General features: G+C 46.5%; 1 long non-coding RNA gene across 3 annotated transcripts in view; it reads left to right on the forward strand.

Annotated features, from left to right (window-relative positions):
- Window positions 1-14,544, forward strand: part of LOC113887449 — a 31,927-nt gene that overhangs the window by 11,499 nt on the left and 5,884 nt on the right. Inside the window, exon 4 of one of the 3 annotated variants that reach the window (XR_003509744.1) lies at window positions 329-479. The exons of the other annotated variants lie outside the window; for them this stretch is intronic. This is a non-coding gene — a long non-coding RNA (uncharacterized LOC113887449). Of the gene's footprint in view, window positions 1-328; window positions 480-14,544 lie in introns of those variants that run through there. 3 annotated transcript variants of the gene reach the window in all.

Here is a 14,544-nt window from a genome sequence, read left to right on the forward strand (position 1 = left end):
CACTATTTCCCGTGTAGGTGTTCAGTTATGCTGTTGAATGTGTGAGCGATCATTTTAGGGTTCGGCTCCCTGAGCTTTCCCTTTGAAGCCCTGACAGTCAGTCCAGGGGCAGTATCAGAAAGAAAACCCCTGTTTCTGAGTCCTTGTGTCTTCTCCTCACCTTAGTCCTCAGAAGATGGTTCAGGCCTCTGTCTAGCTGTCTCCCGACCCTCCCACCACAGGGCGGGGCAGGTGCCACAGGAGGGGCAGCCTGGCAGAGAGGGCGGCTGTGGTGAAGGGTGAGGAGAGGCGGTTATACCCAACACCACCTTCCATTCTCTCACCTCAGGCCCTGGCCTCATCTAAAAACACCAGGACGCAGTGGGTAAGAGAACTACATTGGCCCCAAGTCTTCACTCTGCATAGAGCCTCTGGTCTCCAAGGGGGATAATAAAAAAATTCATTTAAAATTTTTTATTTATTTGTTCTTTTTTGGTAGCATCATGCGGCTTGCAGGATCTCATTTCCCCCACCAGGGATCAGACCCATGCTCCCTGCAGTGGAAATGCAGAGTCCTAACCACTGCACCATCAGGGAATTCCCTCCAAGAGCTTTTTAGATTCATCATCTCATTTGATCTTCTCCCCAAACATTATAAAGTGGAGGTGGACTGATGGACATTCCTTCCATTTATCAGATGAAAACACCGAGGCAGTAGGTGATGCCAAGCACTTGACTTAGGAGACAGAACTGGAGCCAGAACCCAGGTCTCCCCATTCCTGGCCCAGCACCTTCATGGCACCTTCCCAAGCCGCTGGCGCAAGGAGAAGGGTTGGCGGCCAGGTCGTGGTTTTCAGAGCCAGCATCCCTGCAGGCGGAGCTCATACTTTTCTGGGAAGGAACGTGCAGCCTTTCCGAGCAGGGAGCTCCAGAGAAGTGCAGGCTGGCCCCTTATTTCCCAGAAGGAACAGCAGCTCAGGACACCTGACTCCAGGCCGGCAGCAGCACCACCACTGCGTGCTCTGCGCCCTTGTGCAACAGTCAGGATGTGGGTGTTCTCTAGGTCCTGATTGCATCCCATTTGACGCAAGACTGTGGGGCCCTTCTGCAACTCACTTTATTTTTATTGATGCAACTGTATAGGCACAGTGTCCTCAGACTGCCTGGGTTCACTTCTCGGCTCCTTGACCAACTGGCAGTGTGACGGGGGACATGACTATGTCCCCACCTCAGGGCTCTGCTTTGTGCAGGTTTAAGTGGGATGATGCACATAGAACACAAGCTTTAACTGAACATAGTAAGTAAGTAAATATTGTATGGCACTTTTATTTATTTTGGGACTCTGAATTAAAAGTCCGGAAGATTTATCACTCAGAGGATTGAGTGGTAAAATTCTCTTAGGCTACACGAGTATACGTGCCTGGGAAGACATGACAGAGGTGGCCGCAGGAGGAAGCTATTGAAAGGTCTGAATTTTTCCCCAGCAGGAGAGCAGCTTGGTGGTTTAACTGGCCTGCGCAAAGCCACCCTGATATCTTCCCTGAGTGGGGATGAGGAGGCTGTGGCTGCTCTGCACCCTTCCAGGGACCTGTCATCAGTAGCTGATTCTGCTCCCCGACTTGTGGGCCAGGATTACTGGGGATCTGAACACCCTAGGGAGACAGGTCCCAGCCCACTCACTGATCTCTGACAACAGATGGGTCTGAAGGTTGGACCAGACCTATTTGTGGGGAGACAAATCACAAGATTCTGGACATAATTAGAGAAAACATTCCCATCTCAGCCTCCATCTGCCTGGCTAGGGCTGGGCCTGGAGGCCAGGCAGAGCAAGAGAACTTTTACTCAAAGCAAAATGATCAACCAAGATGTTGGGGATGGACCCCTCTTAAAAGCCATTGAGAGATGCACTCAGGTCTGAGTCCAGAGCTCCAGGTGGGGTCTGCAGTGTACCTGGCTTCAGAGGCCCCAGCTTCTGGAACTTTCAGAAGTGAAGTTGCAGGACTTGAGGAGCCTGGGGCTCAGGCGTAGGACAGTGGCAGTTCCTGAGTGGCTTCAGGTCCCGAGCAGGTCCTGAGTTGCAGGGGATCTATTGTGGCCACTCTCACAGAGCAGTGCGGTAGGTGCTCGCTAGGCAGCCAAGCCCTTCTGCCCGGACCCACCTGTCTGGGACAAGCTCTTCAGAGTTGAGGGCTATGAGCACAGGTTAGGGGTGAGGTGGCAAGTTAGATCCAGTGGGTACCTCACTGTCCTGCCCTGGCCCACAAACAAAACTTTCTGCACCTTCCTCCCTACCTTGTCCATTCTTCTCCAGCTTCAGTCCTTTACCCTGAAGTGGATTTTTAAAAATAGATAAAGCAGTGGTGATCATTTGTAATGTACAAAAATATTGAATCACTAATTTTCCATCTGAAACTGATATAAAGTTTTAAGTCGATTATACTTCAATCAAAAAAATTTAAAAATAGGTAAAGTGCATGGTGCACAGTAAAAAGCATCTCCCTCCTTCTTCCCCTCCCTCAACCTTGGCCAAGTCTGTGGGTCCTTACTAAGATGAAGCTCGCAAGTGCAAGATACAAGTCAACAGCTTCCTTTCCTATCTTTTTTTGGTTATAGAGACGCCTCTGAGAATCTGACAAAGCCTGAGTTCATCCCTAAAGTTGAGTACACTCACGTACAAAATTAGTGTACAGCTTCAGGGGTTTACACACTCTCTGTGGCCCATTTTGTCCTTTTGAACAAGGGATTCTGGTTGTGACTTAAAGCAACTGGGTCAGAGCCACATCCTATCTCCTCAATGCCATCCCCCCACCGACATCCCCCGACTGCCAGCATCTGGACAAGATCTCAACAAGGAAGCTCTCCTAGGACTTGGACAAAATGGCAAGGCAGGCAAATAATTTAATGCCTCCTATTATATTTAAAATTTAAATATATATTAAATTTAAATATGTGCTGTGCTGTGCTTAGTCGCTCAGTCATGTCCGACTCTTTGTGACCCCATGGACTGTAGCCTGCCCGGCTCCTTTGTTCATGGAGATTCTCCAGGCAAGAATACTCGAGTGGGTTGCCATGCCCTCCTCCAGGGGATCTTCCCAATCCAGGGATCGAATCCAAGCCTCCCGCATTGCAGCCAGATTCTTTATCACCTGAACCACCTGGGAAGCAAATTTAAATATATATTATATTTAAAATAAAATAAAACCTAAACTCTTTGCACGATGTCGAAAGCCCTTCCTTCATTCCTGGTCTCATCTCCATTACCTTCCCCTCAAGCTGCCCTAGGCACACCCTCCCTCTTTCTGTTCCATATGGAGTGTGTCCGGAGAAGGCGATGGCACCCCACTCCAGCACTCTTGCCTGGAAAATCCCATGGATGGAGGAGCCTGGTGGGCCGCAGTCCATGGGGTCGCTAAGAGTCGGACACGACTGAGCGACTTCACTTTCACTTTTCACTTTCCTGCATTGGAGAAGGAAATGGCAACCCACTCCAGTGTTCTTGCCTGGAGAATCCCAGGGACCGGGAAGCCTGGTGGGCTGCCGTCTATGGGGTCGCACAGAGTCAGACACAACTGAAGCCACTTAGCAGCAGCAGCATCATGGAGTGTGTCAAAGCCAGTCCTGCCTCAGGGTCTTTGCTTAAGTTGTTTCCCCAACTTCCCCTGCCATTTCTGGTTCCTTCTGGTGTCAGCTCAAATGTCATTCCTCAGAGAGACCTTCCCCAATCACACTTCCACATTCTCTGCTCTCACCCTCAGCATCCTATTGGATGCCCTCCAACATCCTATTTTCCTCAAGGCTCTAGCTGTTAGGGGAACCACTGACTGAAACCGCCTGCCTGCCCTGGCCAGACACGATAGTAACCACTTGCATGAGCTAATCTTATAGCTGGAGGATCTGGTAAGGCCTGTGGGACAAACAAGCTACTACCAACCAGAAGAATTTCGGAAAGGTCAAAAGGAGAGAGGAGACACCAGTCCAGATATCCTACCAACTCCCAGAATCCTTCTGGCCGGAATCCATCTTGACTGAGTTTGCACACCACCACAAAGGACCCTGAGTCAGAGTGATTCACCAGAGACACCCCAGAAACTACCCCCTTACCATAAGACCCAAGGCTGCGAGCCATATGGCAGAGCAGTCCTCCTGGGTTCCCTTACCCTGCTGCTCTCCATTCTGGTTGTTATTGCTGTTTAGTCGCTAAGTCGTGTCCAACTCTTTTGTGACCCCATGGACTGTAGTTGACCAGGTTCCTCTGTCCATGGGATTTCCCAGGCAAGGATACTGGAGTGGGTTGCCATTTCTTCTCCAGAGGATCTTCCCGACCCAGGGATCAAACCCACATCTCCTGCATTGGCAGGCGGATTCTTTACCACTGAGCCACCAGGGAAGGCCCCTACCAAGGTGCCCCTTCCCAATAAAGTCTCTTGCTTTGTCAGCATGCGTGTCCTCAGACAATTGTTTGCCAAGTGTTAGACAAGAGCCCGCTCTTGGGTCCTGGAACGGGTCCCCCATCCTGCGACATGACCACTTCTGAGATTATATATGTATAATTTAGTCATTTATTGTCTGTCTTTCCCCACTAGGGTGTGAGCTCCATGAGGTCAGTGGCTTTGCTGGTCACAACCGTGCCCTGTACGCACTACACACTCAGTAAATATCTGTGTATTAGATAAAGAATTTTGGTGGAGGTTAGATAAGAATCTTGACTCAAATCTCCATCCCACCCAGGCAGCTGTAGGCAATCCTTACTCCAGTTCTAGGCAAGATGCCTGCCTTTCCCTCATTGCTTTACTCCCAGCTGTCCTACCCTCTCACTAGATCTTTGGAGCGTCTCCCTCTCAATCAGCATCTAACAAAAACTCTTTTGTGATTTTATGCCTGGGGGATTTAATCTGAGTCAATTTGGCCTCCCCAGCTCTCACTCAGTGGAGTCCAAAGGTCTGCTCAGCATTTCCAGTGGATCAGCCAGCAACTCTGCTGTTTGAGGGTTCAGAGCTCCACCCCAGGGGAAACCGGGGAACTGACAGAAGTCTGGGCCTCTGCGCTTTGCACTTTCATTCTTGGGTCTTGTGGAAATAACCAACCAAATAAGAAAAGAAGCCTATTTATTCCGTCCTTGCTAGAGCAAGAGAGTCAGCCAAGGTCACTTGCATTTAGGAGAGACTCAAAGGCAGGCAGAGGGATGGGAAAATTTAATAGTGAAAAACAAAAGGAAAGTTCCAGGCGTGCCTGACTGAGGCTGTTGGCATGAAGCTTGTAGCCAGGCTCACTAGATACTGGGCATTCCATATGACTGGTTGGGCTTCCCAGGTGGTACTAGTGGTAAGAACCTACCTGCCAATGCAAGAGGTGTAAAAGACGTAGGTTCGATCCCTGGGTCAGGAAGACGCCCTGGAGGAGGGCATGGCAACCCACTCCAGTATTCTTGCCTGGAGAATCCCATGGACAGAGAAGCCTGGCAGGGTACAGTCCATAGGGTCACACAGAGTCCAGATACAGCTAAAGCTACTTAGCGCGCACACATATGACTGGTTAGGGGTACATATTTGACTTCCATGATTGATCCCACGTTGGAACTGGGGACCAAAATAAGAGAAGCTGACAGTGATTAATCAAGTCCTGGGTTTTTTGAGCCAATTGTTATAGAAGTTATTGTTTCGCTTCCTGGATATTAGAGATAGTCTGACTTCCTGCAAATCTGATTTATAGATTTCCTGGGTGGTTTACTGTAGATAAGGGGGTGGTTTCCTGGGCAGGTTGCAGAAGGTTGTGGGTGAGTTCTGTTTCTCCATATGATCTGGCCACTGTCTGTTTATGTGCACAGTCTCTTAGTCTGCAGGGCAGAGCAACCTCTCAGTGTCTCTTCCTTCCTTCCCTTAAACATGTGATCACCTAGGAATAATAGAATCATCAAGTATTCCATTTCCTTCACTCAGCAGCTCTCTAGAGCAGGCACTCTCTGTCCCAAGAACGGTGACGGATACAGTAGAAGGGGGAGGTGGGCCAGCCCGTTCCCTGGGAGTCTGCGGCCTGATGGGGAGTGAGCCGTGTAGCCCTTGCAGAATTGTGCACGTGTCACACAATTGGTTCCAACCAGGGATTCTGATTAGGGGAACTGGAAAGGCTTTGTGGTCAGTGTGGGATTTCGCAAGCGGGATTGTTGTGGATGGAAACCAGGAAGGGAAGGGATGCCGTGAGGAAAGGAGTGGGTAGAGAGGCCTTAGGGTTAGTCCTCTCTCTTTGGGTCTCAAGTCGTCACCTCGATGAGCCACTGTGAGTCCGACAAGGTATGTGTGAGGCGCTTTGTGTGTTGTGAAGATTTCAGTGGGAGGGAAGGCTGTGGGAGCCGGTTGCAAACAGCCTCTCTCAGCAAAATGAGGAGCATGAATATACTTTTGTGTTGTAGTTGCTTAGTCACTAAGTTGTGTCTGACTCTTTTGTGACCCCATGGACATTAGCCCTCCAAACTCCTCTGTCCATGGCATTTTCCAGGCAAGAATACAGGAGTGGGTTTACCATTTGCTTCCCCAGAATGTACTTAGGCAGTAATAACAATCACATCAGCCTTTCGTGAGTTGGAATCACGCTTTGAGCTCACGTAGAATGCCTACAACAATCTTATGAGGTAGTTACTATTATTGTCACCATACTACAGATAAGACAATTGAGACAGAGAGTGGTTAAGGAACTTGCCCCAGATTACACAGGAAGTATCAGAGAGAAGAGAATGCTTAGATTAGCACAAGATTGGTAGCAAATATGCTCCTACAAATGACGCCTCCCGACTGAACTTCTCTGTCCTGGTGTGGCTTAGGCTGACCACTGTGCTGTGCTGTTGTGCCCAACTCTTGGTGACCCCATGGTCTGTAGCCTGCCAGGCTCCTCTTGGAATTTTCCAAGTAAGAATCCTGGAATAGGTTGCCATTTTCTACTCCAGGGGATCTTCGCAACCCAAGGATCGAACCCACATCTCTTGTGTCTCCTGTATTGGCAGACAGATTCTTTACCATTGTGCCACTGGAGAAGCCCTTCTAGGTATAATAAAAATGAGCTCTTACTAAGTGCCAGGCATGGTCCTAAGCACTTACATATACTAACTCGTTTAATCTTTGCAACAGCCTTCTGAGATAAGGAACTGTGATCGTCATTCCCATTTGATAGGAAACCGACACACAGAGCACCATAGCCCAGGCTTCTGTCCTTCGAGTCCACCGTCGTCCTAGGCTGCCTCTCGTCAATAAGCGGGGGTGTGATTAGCCATCAGTCAAGCCCTGAGTGACAGAGTGGATCCACACGGTGGTCCTTGGTTAGGAGCTATAACCCCAAGTCAGTGGTTCTTGCTTTTCTGAATCACAGACACTTTTGAGAATCTGGTGGAAGTGATAGACACTCACTCCAGAAAAGTGCACAAGCACCCACACATGCCCGCAGCATGCACACACACACCCACACACACGCTTTAGGAAATTCACAGATCCCCTTCCCAAGCCTTCCACGGCGAGTGGGAGGTGGGGGCAGACCTCTGTTGTGCGTGCTTCAGTCAAGGGGTGTCTCCAAGCCCGGAGTGAAAAGGCAAGCCTTTGAGTTCTGCAAGTTCTCTCTACTGAGAGAGTGGAAATAAAAACTCACATCTACCTTTACTTACTTTACCAGAGAACAGAGCAGAAAGCAGCCTGTCCTGAGAGCCCCATCTTTGGATCAGTCCAGTTATCCAATTTCTTTCCCACACCCAGACAGCTGAACACTGCTGCAGAAAATCTCAAAATTCTGCCGACTTATGCCAATGCACATTTACGGTCTCTAATCCCAGCTGGGTCTTTAACACTACTTGGCAACTCTCACTTGTACCACATAAACACTCACACCCAGTTCTCACGATGATCATCCAACCCTTCTGTAATGATTCTCTGAGCTTTAAGAGTTTTCATCTGTTAGTAGATGCACAAATTTAAATTCATGTCCTCCAGAGTTTTTATCCAGTTTCTTCTTCCACTTATGCTCTTGACGCCTGTATTTGTCTATTCAATAGTTAATTATTTATAAGAGGCACCATGCTTGGCACTGGGCTGGATTCTAGGATACCTATTAAGGTCTCTGTTCTCAAGTGCTTTCAGCCCAGAGAGGGACTGTCATTCAACAGAGAATTTGAAATATGATGAGGGGCACTGAGGGGAAAGGAGAGAGTATTATTGAATGTGTTGGAGGTTTCAGAAAGGCCTCCTGAGGAAGTGACATTTAAAGCTGAGGGTTGTTTTTTTTTGGGGGGTCGTAGTTGAGGGACATGAGATCTTTCATCACGGCAAACAGACTCTCTAGTTGTGGGATGGGCTCAGTACTTAGAGTACTCGTGCTCAGCAGCATATGGGATTTTAGTTCTGTGACCAGGAATCAAACCTGTGTCCCCTGCATTGCAAGGCAGATTCTTAACCACTGGACCACCGGTGTGTGCTCAGTCGCTCCGCTGTCCATGGGATTTTCCAGTCAAAAATACTGGAGTGGGTTGCTATTTCCTCTCTAGGGGATCCTCCCACTGGACCACCAAGGAAGGCCCTAAAGCTGAATCTTAAAGGATAATGTATCAGTTAGGAACACATTGAACTGCACATAACAGAAAACCTGACTAACAGTGAAACCATAGGAATATTTAAGAAGGTTGAAAGCAAAGGGTTCCAGGATTTTTTAAGTGGCTCAACAATACAAAAAACCATGAGTTGATACTTCTGCAATTTTCTTGGCTTTTCCCTCGGTCATAACAGGAGTGCCACAGACTCAAGTGTGACTTCCTTCCATGGAATCATCCCAAAGCACAAAGAAGAGAAAGGGCTCTGGTTCCCAGTCAGTGCGCTTTCCAAAGGGCACAAAAATTCATCCACAAGTTCTTAGGGGTTTTCCTCTTATATCTTTATTTTTTTTCCCTCAAAAGTGAGTCATAATGCCACCTCAGACCTAGAGCAAAGGGGGTTACCATAATTGCACAAGCCCAGTTATGACTCATCTTCTAGCAGTGAGGACCCTACCTTCTCTGAAGATATTGCTACTTATCGGATCCCTCACATGAGGATCAAAGGGACCACCAATTCTGGATATAGAAGCCTAGATAATTCAAACAAATCCTCATGCTCAAAACTTTAAAAGTCAACTAGCACAACATTGTCACTCAAATATACTCCAATGTAAAATAAAAGGTTTTTAAAAATTCATCTTAAAAACATCAGAGAAATAACAAGATTTGAAGAATTACTGAATTGAGATGATGAGAGGATGGTAAGTGAAGTGAAACCTTTCCTAAAGGCTGTTTATGCTTTGGGGTTTTCAGTTTAGAAAGGGCGGAGCTGCAGTCCTGGCAGCCTTGGGGGGCTGGGCAAAGATTTCAGAGTGACTTGGTTCCAAACTTGCTAGTGCCCTCAGGAGCCAGCAAAATAAGTTCTCTTTAGTAGAGATAACATTATCTTGAGCCTCAAGAACTTTCTATAAATAATTGCTCAAAAACAATGTCCAGCACACAGATATAACCCAAGGGTATAAAACAGCACAAATAAGAACAATAGGTACCCTAGGTAATAGAGAGGTGTGTGCTTAGACACTCAGTCTTGTCTAACTTTTTGTGACCTTTGGACTGTAGCCCGCCAGGCTCCTCTGTCCATGGGATTCTCCAGGCAAGAATACTGGAGTGGGTCGCTGTGCCCTCCTCCAGGGGATCTTCCCAACCCAGAAATCAAACCCTCCTCCTTCATTGTAGGAGGATTCTTTACCTGCTGAGCCATCAGGTGAGCCGTAAAAGTTACTTCCATGACCGGGAATTGAACCCAGGCTGTGGTGGTGAAAGCGCTGAATCCTAGCCCCACTAGACCACCAGGGAACTGTAATAGAGAGGTAGATGCTACTGTTACCTTTCATGTCCTAGCCCCAGAAGTGACATACCACCACTTAACAATATGAGAAGGCTTACCTGGTGATCCAGGGCTGGGACTCTGTGCTCCCAATGCTGAGGGCCTGGGTGGGGTCCCTGGTCAGGGAACCAGATCCCACGTGTCCCAACTAGGAGTTCACATGCTGCAACTATCAGACATGCCACAACTGAGAGCTGTGGAAACTAAAAGGAAAAGAAAAGGATACAAAATAAGGCTCCAGTTGCAAAATAAGACATGGGGATGTAACAGGGGAAAAAATGTAACCATGTATGCTGACAAATGTTAACTAGACACTGTGATCATTAAAAATACTGTTTTTGAGAGAAGGACTAAACAAGGGTGTGAACACCAGCAGGCAAGTGTGGCTGGGGCCGTCTTGGAGGCTATGGCCACAATCGGGAACTACACGAGGTTAGGATGCCCCCTACCTCCACTTACCATCAATGTTCTTTAATGTCTATCCAGGGAAGTAAAAAATAAACAAAAGGCAAAAGGATTAGAACGAAGAAATAAAACTACTGATACTCATCGTGGATGTGATTATGTGCGTGTGCCTGCATGCTAAGTCACTTCAATCTTGTCCGACTCTTTGTGACTATGGACTGTAGCCTGCCAGGCTCCTCTGTTCATGGAATTCTCCAGGCAAGAATACTAGAGTACATTGTCATGCCCACCTCCAGGGGATCTTCCCCACCCAGGGATCGAAACTGTGTCTTCTGTGACTCCAGTGTTGCAGGTGGATTCTTTACCGCTGAGCCACCAGGAAGCCCATGTGCATAGAAAATCCCCAAAACTCTATGGCTAACGGGCACCTTCTTTCCCTCCAGTATCTAAGACAGAATCCTGCAGTTCACAAGCCAGTTCCATTGAAGGGGAGTTAGAATCAATGGCAAATGGGCAAGATTGCCCTAAAAAGGTTGAGACCAATCAAAAGATATAGGCAAGGATACATCTTTAGATTTTTTTTTTTTTGGCCACATCACATAGCATGTGGAATCTTAGTTCCCTGACCAGTTCCCGTCTCCCACCCCCCTGCAGTGGAAGCTCAGAGTCATTACCACTTTACCACTGTTGAAGTCCCTCTGTCTTTTTGATTTCAGCCATTTAAGTGGCTGTGAAATTGTACCTTATTGTGGTTTTGATTTGCATGTCCCTAATCACTAGTGATTGGAGAAGGCAATGGCACCCCACTCCAGTACTCTTGCCTGGAAAATCCCATGGACAGAGGAGCCTGGTGGGCTGCAGTCCATGGGGTCTTGAAGAGTCGGACACGACTGAGCGACTTCACTTCACTTTTCACTTTCATGCATTGGAGAAGGAAATGGCAACCCACTCCAGGGTTCTTGCCTGGAGAGTCCCAGGGACGGGGGAGCCTGGTGGGCTGCCGTCTATGGGGTCGCACAGAGTCGGACACGACTGAAGTGACTTAGCAGCAGCAGTAGCAGCAATCACTAGTGATATTGAGCATCTTCTCATATGCTTATTAACAATTTTTGTATCTTCCTACCTGAAATGTCTGTTCAGATCTCTTGTTCATTTTCTGATTGTTTTCTTACTGTTGAGGTATAAGAGTTCTGAATATTTTCTTCTGGATATACTGTTCTTCAGTAGAATTGTCTCTTACATATAACTATACACTGGTCTTGGAGCTCCCTCTCAGAATGATGTTCTATCCTTGACATCTTTCGGTACTGTAGTTTTCGTGCATGCTAAGTCCCCTTCAGTTGTGTCTGACTCTTTGCGATGCTATGGACCGTAGCCTGCCAGGCTCCTCTGTCCATGGGATTCTGCAGGCATCAATACTAGTTTTTCCTAATAACTGATGTGTGTGCTATGAAAACTTAAAATTTTTTATTGAATATATGGTGAGTATAATATTAAAATTAAAAATAATTTTAGAAGCATGCTGTCTGTATTAGTTTCTTATGGCTGCTGTTACAAATTACCACAAATTTAGCAACTTGAAATAACAGAAACTCTATTCTCTTACAGTTCCAGAGGCCAGAAGTCTGGAAGCTAGAGTCTTACAGAGCTAAAATCAGGGTATGAGCAAGGCTTCTGGAGAGCCCAGGAAAGAATCTTTGTTTCTTCCAATTCTGGGAGCTGCCCACATGAATAACTCTGATCTCTGTTTCCACAGCTGAATTCCTTCCCTTTTGTTGTCATATCTCACTCTGCCTCCTTTGAGGACCTTTGTAATTGCATATAATCCAAGATAATCCAAGATAATTGTCCACATCCTTAGTCACATCTGCAAAGTCCCTTTTGCCATGTGAGGTAACCGTCACAGGTTCCAGAGAAGGACCTGGATATCTTTGGGGGTCACTGGCCAGTTCCCCCCATGTTGTCCAATAGAAATACAGTGTGAGCTGCAAAGACGAGCCACGTATACAATTTCACAGTTTTTAGTAGTCACATTAACAAAAAGTAAAATGAGATAGGTGAAATTAATTTTGGTAATATATTCATTTAACCCAGTATACCTGAAATATCATGTCAACATGTAATCAAAACAAAAATCATTAGTGAGAGATCTTGTATTCTTTTTTTCATGCTAAGTCTTTGAGATCTGGTGTTTTTTTACACTTACAGCACATTGCACTTCCAGCCAGCCACACACAAGTGCTTGATGCTCATGAGTGACCTGGACAGCATGGCCAACTACAAAACGGGAAAGTCACTGTAATAAGTGTTCAGAAAATGACTGCAACAACATGGCTCTTGTATTTTCAATACTTAAAAGAATCTGTACAAACTTGTGTCTGATCATGAAGCAAATAGTCAAGACACTCTTGAAAAAGAACACAGTGGGAGGGACTTGCCCTATAGATATCAAAGTTTGTTATAAAGCTACAGCCTGTGTAGTATTGCACAAAGATGAACAACTAATAGAACGGAGGGCCCCAAAATGAATCCTGCGAATATGGACACTTGGTTTATGACAAGGATGGCTCTGCAGAGCAGTGGAAACAGCAATCTTTTCACAAATGGTGCTGGGATAACTAGATCCCCAAATGGGATAAAATAAGAATCATAATCCCAATATAAACAAACATCATCTCCTGGTGAATACGAGTCTTAAATGAGATAGGCAAAACAATAGTATCTTTTCAGAAGATAGAATAGGAAAGGATCTTTGTGACCTGAGGGTAGGAGATTTTTTAAAGCAGATGGGAAAAGCACAAAACACAGTAACAATTACATTAGATTTAAAAACTTTTCATCAAAGACACTATTTTTTTTAATTTTATGTATTTATTTTTGCTTGTGCTGGGTACTTCATAGCTGTGCGGGCTTTTCTCTAGCTGTGTTGGGCAGGGGCTACTCTCTAGTTGCCGTGCTCAGGCTTCTCCTTGCATGAGGAGAAGCAGGCAGCAGAGGATGAGATGGTTGGATGGCATCATCAACTCAATGGACACGAGTCTGAGCAAACTCCGGGAGACAGTGAAGGACAGGGAGCCTGGCTGCAGTGCTGCAGTCCATGGGTTTGCAAAGAGTTGGACACAATTGAGCTACTGAACAACAATCTCATATTTTTAGATCAACAGCTTTATAGAAAGATGAGAGCAGAGCCTTTCTCCCTGCTATCCACCCTGCCCTTCACCAAGGTCCTGGCGGTGTCGGGCCTCACCCTCTGAGCATCCAGGTATCCTGTAGCTGGAGACAGCACTCTCTCATTTTTGTATGTAGTTTAAAATATTTTGTTATACTGCATACCCTATTATATACTATACCTTACTATACACATGCTTATACATACATGCTTGCACATATTTTGTGTACAGAGTTGTGCACACAAAACCATGGCTGCTGTATTTAAAATTTTTTTTTTAATTTTTTAAACTTTTGGCCACACTGCAGAATCTTAGTTCCTGGACCAGGGATTGAACCTGTGCTTCTTGCAGTGAAAGCTCGGAGTCTTAACCCCTGGACCACCGGGAAGTCCCATGGGTGTTCCATTTAATGAGTGATTTGAGGAATTTCCAAAGGTTATGCTGCTGCTAAGTGGCTTCAGTCGTGTCCGACTCTGTGTGACCTCATAGGCGGCAGCCCACCAGGCTCCCCGGCGCCTGGGATTCTCCAGGCAAGAACACTGGAGTGGGTTGCCATTTCCTTCTCCAGTGCATGAAAGTGAAAAGTGAAAGTGAAGTCGCTCAGTCATGTCCGACTCTTCGAAACCCCATGGACTGTAGCCCACCAGGCTCCTCCGTCCATGGGATTTTCCAGGCAAGAGTACTGGAGTAGGGTGCCATTGCCTTCTCCATCCAAAGGTTATGCTGACTATGTAATTTTTGCCTTATGTATGAACTTTAGAACCTAAACCTTGGTTCTAAAGGTTTAGAAACTTTAGGTTTAGAACCTAACCTTGGTACAAGGTGCAACTCCACTATTGATGGATTTAAGAGATATTTAGGAGATTGGTGACTGACTGGAATAGAAGGGAGAAGGAGATGGACTAATTAAAGAATGACAGTCCCCAGGTCTGTTGCCTAAACAACTGAGTAGATGGTGGTTTTGTTTACTGAATTGGGGCCCACAGGAGTAGCTAGCTGGAGGGTAGAGATGATGACCTCAGGTGAAAAATGCAGAAAAAGGTTGACAAATTGCATAAGAAAGAAAGTGAAAGTTTCTCAGTCATGTCTGACTCTTTGCA

This window comes from Bos indicus x Bos taurus, chromosome 3 (assembly GCF_003369695.1).
Source record: "Bos indicus x Bos taurus breed Angus x Brahman F1 hybrid chromosome 3, Bos_hybrid_MaternalHap_v2.0, whole genome shotgun sequence".
In the NCBI taxonomy this organism is placed as follows: domain Eukaryota; kingdom Metazoa; phylum Chordata; class Mammalia; order Artiodactyla; family Bovidae; genus Bos; species Bos indicus x Bos taurus.